Source organism: Halichoerus grypus, chromosome 13, assembly GCF_964656455.1.
Source record: "Halichoerus grypus chromosome 13, mHalGry1.hap1.1, whole genome shotgun sequence".
NCBI lineage: Eukaryota > Metazoa > Chordata > Mammalia > Carnivora > Phocidae > Halichoerus > Halichoerus grypus.
The window spans coordinates 55,446,878-55,453,498 of NC_135724.1; positions in this window are offsets into that span (position 1 = coordinate 55,446,878).

Consider the following 6,621-nt stretch of genomic DNA (forward strand, 5'->3'; position numbering starts at 1 on the left):
GAGCCCTGCTTCCCGCTCTCTGCTCACCGAGGAGCCTGCTTCTCCCTCTGCCCCTCCCCCTGCTCGTGCTCTCTCTGTTTCTCTCTCTCAAATAAATAAATAAAATCCTAAAAAAAAATATCCATTATTATATTTTGCAATCCACACTGCTGCCCTTAGAGTGTATACTGATCCTCCACACAATGGCCCCAGACTTCAATTTTCTGATCATGATGCCTACTCTACAGCTTTACAGCTTCCTCTTGGACGATTGTAATGTCAACATCACTACTTTGTACTATTTTCAGCTCGACTTTTAAGAGTCTTTTTGAATTGAGATTCCTAATCTTTTGTAGACTTCTCAGAGAAGGGCTGGTATGCTGAGGATCTGTGGTTTCTATTTTGATGTTCACAAGCTTTCTTTTTTTTCTTTTTTCTTTTTTCCTGATTCTCAAAGGTGATCTGGATAGTTGAGGTTTTCAGATAAATGAAGGATTTGCTTTACGAGGTTACAGTGTTTGAAATGGAAACTTTGTGCCTGAGAATAAGCAATTCTGAATGTGAAAAATATGTTTCCTATTAAGATAATCCAGCTGTCCATATTTTAGGCATACCAAGGTTAAAATGAATTCTAATTCTTCTTTGACATGAATTTGACCAAAATCAAATGCTCTTACTATGAAAATACATCCCATATATAGCTTTCTTTTCACTTGATGCCAAGTGATTATTATTTCTCAAATCTTTTACAGATCTCATGTTACAAGAATATAGCTATGGAAATATATAGCTCTTTATTTTTCAACACATATGAACCTGATTTGAGCTAAAAGCAAAGCACATATTTCAAGCAAATGAACAAAACATTGAAGCATGTGAACAAAAGAACACTTAAATTATCACGGTTATTCAATCAGTTTGTGATTATGGCAAAACATTTCCAGTATAGAACATTTGTTGAGCACATGCTTGGCAGTCTTCCAAAACAGTTTCATAGAAAAATCAAGAGGGCAAGAACTCAAAGTGCTTTTCTCATTTTTAATACTAACTTTCTGCTAAGGCTACAACATAGAAATAATATAGTTATAAAAATATCAAGTAATGATTAGCTATTTGTCATTTGGTCTTTTACATTTAATGCAAATTTTCAAACTTTTGGTAGAAACACCCAAAACAAAATCTGCTGTAAAATATTTCTGGGCAAACTGGAGTACAGGAATGTCTCTGAGACATGTACCTACTCTGCGCTGAAAGTGATTCTTTCATTAAATCTCTGGGTGTTACTTTCTGGCCAATTTGGTACTAGTGAAACAACATGAAGAACTAAATCAATTAGCCAGATAATGCTTTTCTGAAATAAAGGCAATCTTACTCTTCCCCCTGCCCCCCAATTTCAATTATAATATATTCTCCTGGAGAAGAATCAAACAATACAAGTTGTCTTCAATGGATTAAAATTTTGGTAAAATCCATATCACAAAACAATCAGCTAATTCTAACCTTGAGGAAGTTCAAAACAGTGTGAAGAAAGTAAACATTACTCCTAATGAGCAATTAATGAATTTTTAGATTGCTTCCAGGATTTATTATTCTAAAGAAGAAATATGGTAGTGAACATTCTTATTGCAAATCTGACTACTTATCTTATGGAAATGCTCAAAAAATTCCTTTTATGTGTTAAAAACCATTGGACATACCCAAGCAATGATTTTTCTTTTGTCATGGAAAGTGTAATTGACAGATATTGACCATTGCCTGTGATTTTAAGCAACTATTGCATGGATCTGGGTTACCTTTTCCAGAGTAGAAAATATATTTTTACTACAAGAAACAGAGCATCTAATGTTTCAGATTTCCTTCTGAAAAGCCCATTTTTGTCCATACGGATATGGTTTTCCTCTCATGTATGGTATTATATTGATCTTGGAGAGAAGAAAAAAGATGCATTTCATCTGACATGGTTCACCTGAATAATGATGGCTTTGACTGTGTTTTTCTTCTAAGAAAGGACAGTCTTATATTTTAAGGAATTATGTTTGAAGCAGTAATGTTACTGTCAGGTAGACCTTTACCAGTAAGCTCACAAAGAAAGGTTATTGGTGGGGAGAGGAGCAGGGGTCTTCTTGTTAATAAAAATAATCAAACATTTGGATTGCTTGCTTTTACTTGCTTTAAAAATAAAGAGTCAACAAGAATGTGGAGAAAACATTTCTAAGATCATTGAGTGGTTAAAGACTAGAATGAAGGCTTTATGCTAAAGGAGTAAGTAGACACAATTATGCTGATTTGTTTTAAGAAGCTCCAAAGGGGAAAGAAAGAGATTACTCTGGGACTGAGGTACAGAAGCCAAGAATCATTTAGAGCTTCCAGAAAACTGGGACAAAATCAATAGGAAAAGGGGTCTTTGTTTATAGTGGAACTTAAAATTCAGAAGTAAAAGTCAGTAAGTCTCTACAGCTCCCTGAAGAATTGCTCAGTGACTGAGTGAGAGAGAGAACTTTGGGGAGGCAGGTGAGAAAAGAGGGAGGAAAGAACATGTAATAAATATCTGCCAGTTTCAATGAAAGAGGAAGCCATGAGTAATTCTTTCAAGTGAGTAGACTTTATCATGAGAGACATTCATGAATATTATATCAGGATTTTTCAAGTTTTTTTCCCTTTCTTCAAGTCAGCTGAGTATTGACTAATGATTGATGGAAATCCTTGACCTTCAGTTTTGTATAGCTCTCTCTTATTACATCAGAGACTTACACAGGAGTGTAATTGTATTGACCATCACTTTTGAGCTCATTACTGAATGGTAAAATTAAGAGGGACTTCGAAAAGTCACCCAGAACTTCCAATCCTGGAAATGGCCAGCTAGATTATTTAGATCAACCCTCCTGCTGACAACAATGAAAATGAGGGTAGTTTTCATGACTGGGATGTTACACACGAGGCCTCTGGGATTCTGGCAATGTTCTCTCTCTTGATCTCAGGTTTCCTAGGTTATAATGTTATCTCTTGATTTGGGTGATGTTTACTTGTTTTTGCACTGTTCTGTATGTAAGTTATATGTCACAATAAAAGAATTTTTTAAATTCCCTTATTCAGCCTTCAACCTTCAGGCAGGTAGATTTTGCACAATGAAGATACATTTTCTTTCTCCATGAATAGAAATGTTTACGATCCAAACAACACTTTCTCAAATCCCACTTCCTAGGAGTCATCTTATATGCCACATTGAAAACTACAGGACCCACGATGAAAATATTGAAAAGATTTCCAAGAAAATTTTTGGCTAGAGCATTAAAGTTTATGAGGTGGCCAATTAGAATCAATTAGAATAGAATAGTCTCCAATGTTTCTACTACAACTATTTTGTTCTACCAAAGAATTCCTATTCCTCTCATACAAATGCTCTAAACTTTGTGTTAGGAAGTTCTACGTTCTGAAATTTCCCACAAATCAAAAAGGAATGATGTGGTTTTTAATAATTGCAATCAAAAGTTTGATTCTCTGCATTTAGCCAAAAGACATGTAAAGTAGGAATTCTTTTTTTTAATATTTATTTTTCTAAAGGTTTTATTTATTTATTTTAGAGAGAGAGAGAGAGAGAGAGAGACAGCGTGAGTGGGAGGGGCAGAGGGAGAGGGAAAGAGAGAATCTCAAGCAGACTCCATGCTGAGTGTGGAACCTGATGTGGGGCTCCATCCCAGGACCCTGAGATCATGACCTGAGCTGAAATCAAGTGGACGTTTAACCAACTGTGCCACCAGGCACCCCTAAAGTAAGAACTCTTAGCCTCATTATGGAAAATCATTGTTATCATCAAAATAATTTCATCAACCATAGCCAAACTTTACTGAACACTTACTATGTATAGTTAATATGCTAAGTATTCACAAACATTATTTCATTCATTATCCATTCAAATCCTGGGAGACAAGTAGTGTAATTAGTCAGTCCCATTTTTTAGACTAGAAAACTGAGAGCCATAAATTTAAGTATCTTGCCCAATATAAGGGAGCTATTAAGTAGTAGAGCTGAGATTTAATATCAGGTTATAATCGCTGTTCTACACCCCACAGAAGTTGTAAGCAAATTGATATAGAATCATTAGAGAATGTATTAGATCCTTAATAAAGATTTTTGAATTTTACTTTTCCCCAAAAGATAAAATTGGAGAATAAATTGAAATCGGATGAGCCATTTTCTCTTTTCTGCATTTCTTATATCCTTGCATTCTCTGACTCCATATTTTTCTTGAAGAATTGGTTATTCCTATTGTTTTCCTTTCCATAGTTTTGATATTATCTGATTGGACAGCCTTTCCTAGAATAAAAATTAATGTTTCATCTACAAGTGAAATTGGAAATAACCACTTTAAAGAAATGAGAAGTAGACTATAGTAAAGTTGTCTGATAACTCTATCTTCCTAGCTGATATGGGGATATCATGTCAAATGTGATTCCAATGAGACTAAGTTGCTCAATCTCTGTCTACTCTTCAATTCGGTGGTACATCAACCTGAATTTAGTCAACAATAATTTATGTGGAGAATATATGGTTAGTGATATTTGGCCTATAAAAATTAACCAGTAGTTAGAGGAGGTAAAGTCAACATGGATTAAACTGAAGTTTTGAGGTTATTTACAAAGTTTATTTTGTTTATTCCTGTGTTGACAGGATTCATTTAAACTGCTCGATGTGATGAATTAAATGGAGAAGGGGTTTACTACCTTTATATCTTTAAGGTCTGTAAGCATGGCCTGAATCTCTGCCTTTTCTACAAAAGGTGATACTGTTTTGGATAGGATACATGTGTGTGATGGTGGTGGATGGAGACGGGGGATTGTTCCAGATGCTTCCATTTAGCCTTTACGACCATGATAACTCTTACTCCACAAGCTAAGGAATCAACGTGAGGTTCTTACCATCTATCAAGTATGTGTTATCATTATCAAATAATAATATTTATCGAATGCCAAAATTTCAATTAAGTAATTGGGGACCGGGGAAATTGCCACTGGTTACATCTATGGACTAACCTACTGTGAACTGGACCTTAGCCAGGACTCCATTTGTTGCCTGGCTCTCTTAAACTCACTTTAACAGAAACCATGGTGAGTCTTCATCTCTCAGTGTCAGCTCAGACTCTGTGTCCAAGTGTCTTTGAAATATTTGGCATTCCTCTTTCAAGATGTAAGTTACTTTAGTAAATGGCCACATGTCTTTTGGGGGAAGAGCTGGGAGATGTTGTTTCGTATACTTGTATTGCAAGGTCCTTTCTTCTGGAGCCCTAAGCTTTCTTTAGTCAATGAACTATGGGTATGAAACTGGCTCAGGTCTGGAAACTAGGCAAGCAATTATGACTTCCAATTTGGGTGTCAGCCTTCAGTCTCTTGATCAGACATCTTTGCTTTCTTTGAGTTGTACAGATCAAGACATAATCTTGTTTCATTTTATCTGTCACACCCCGAGGGGTGTCATGTTCTGTTAACCACCTCTACCACCCTATATATGTCACAAGCTTGTTGTTTATGATAATGGTGCCCACTCTCTTCTGACATTAAAGCACCACCACCCAGATTCTTTTATTTCAAGATTCTATCATCCCTGTCCCTATCTGGGGGTACAGTTCTGAAACAGCACCTTCTGTCATCACCCTTGCCTAGGGAAGATGGCCACCTCTGAGCTTCTTTGTGATGCTCATTCCTTATCACTTTGGTGTATGGAATGTCCTCTGGGCCCTCCCTTGGGGCATAGCCATATATGGTAGTTTTTCAGTCCTTACATATAGCATGTTCTCTCTAGAATGCCCATTTCTCCATGCCTTTTGGTCCCTTCTTCCATAGTCTGCTGTGACAGTTTTGGCATTTCTAGTTCACTTTATGTGGGGCATTGCTTTCAAGTGCCACCCTAGGAGTGTGCTAGCAACATCTCCAAATAAACTCCCTTATCTATCTTTGTGTTCTACTTCTCATCAAGCACCTGCAGGACACAGAACCATTCAAATTCTCTTGGTTCCAATGGTCTTTGTTGGCAACATGCTGCAGTTTCTTTGGAGTACAATCATTTTCCTCTCTTAGCAGATGCAACATTTCCCCAGTGAGGTTATATCGTAATTAACTCTGCTTAGGTCACTGGTGTCCAGGGAGGAAAATGGGGTTAGACATGGCAGCATGTTCTGTCTTGCAGGATACAGAAGCCTCTTCAGATGAAAGGAAGGGCACTTGCCTTTAACAGAGAGGGAGAGGCCAAGGATTCAATCTGCTCTGAAGCTCTGATAGTCTTCTAATTAGGGCCTCAAACTAATCCTCAGTTTTTTCTGTCCTCCAGCTGCAGGAAATGAGAATTTCTTTATATGCTGCCAAGGAGCCCTGATAGCTTTCACACTTAACTTTAATTAATGACTAATCACTGTGGTGGGCAGAATAATGTGCCTTCTAAGATGTCCATGTTCTAATCCCTGGAGGCTGTTGAAAAAAGACTTTAGAGATGTTGAGATATTGAGGATTTTGAAATGAGAGATTAGCCTGGATTATCCAGGTTGGTCCCATGTAATCCCATGAGTCCTATAAGAGGGAGGCAGGGAGACAGAGTCAGAGAAGGAAAATGGATGAGGAGAGCAGAGGTTGGAGTGGTACTCTTTCTATATCA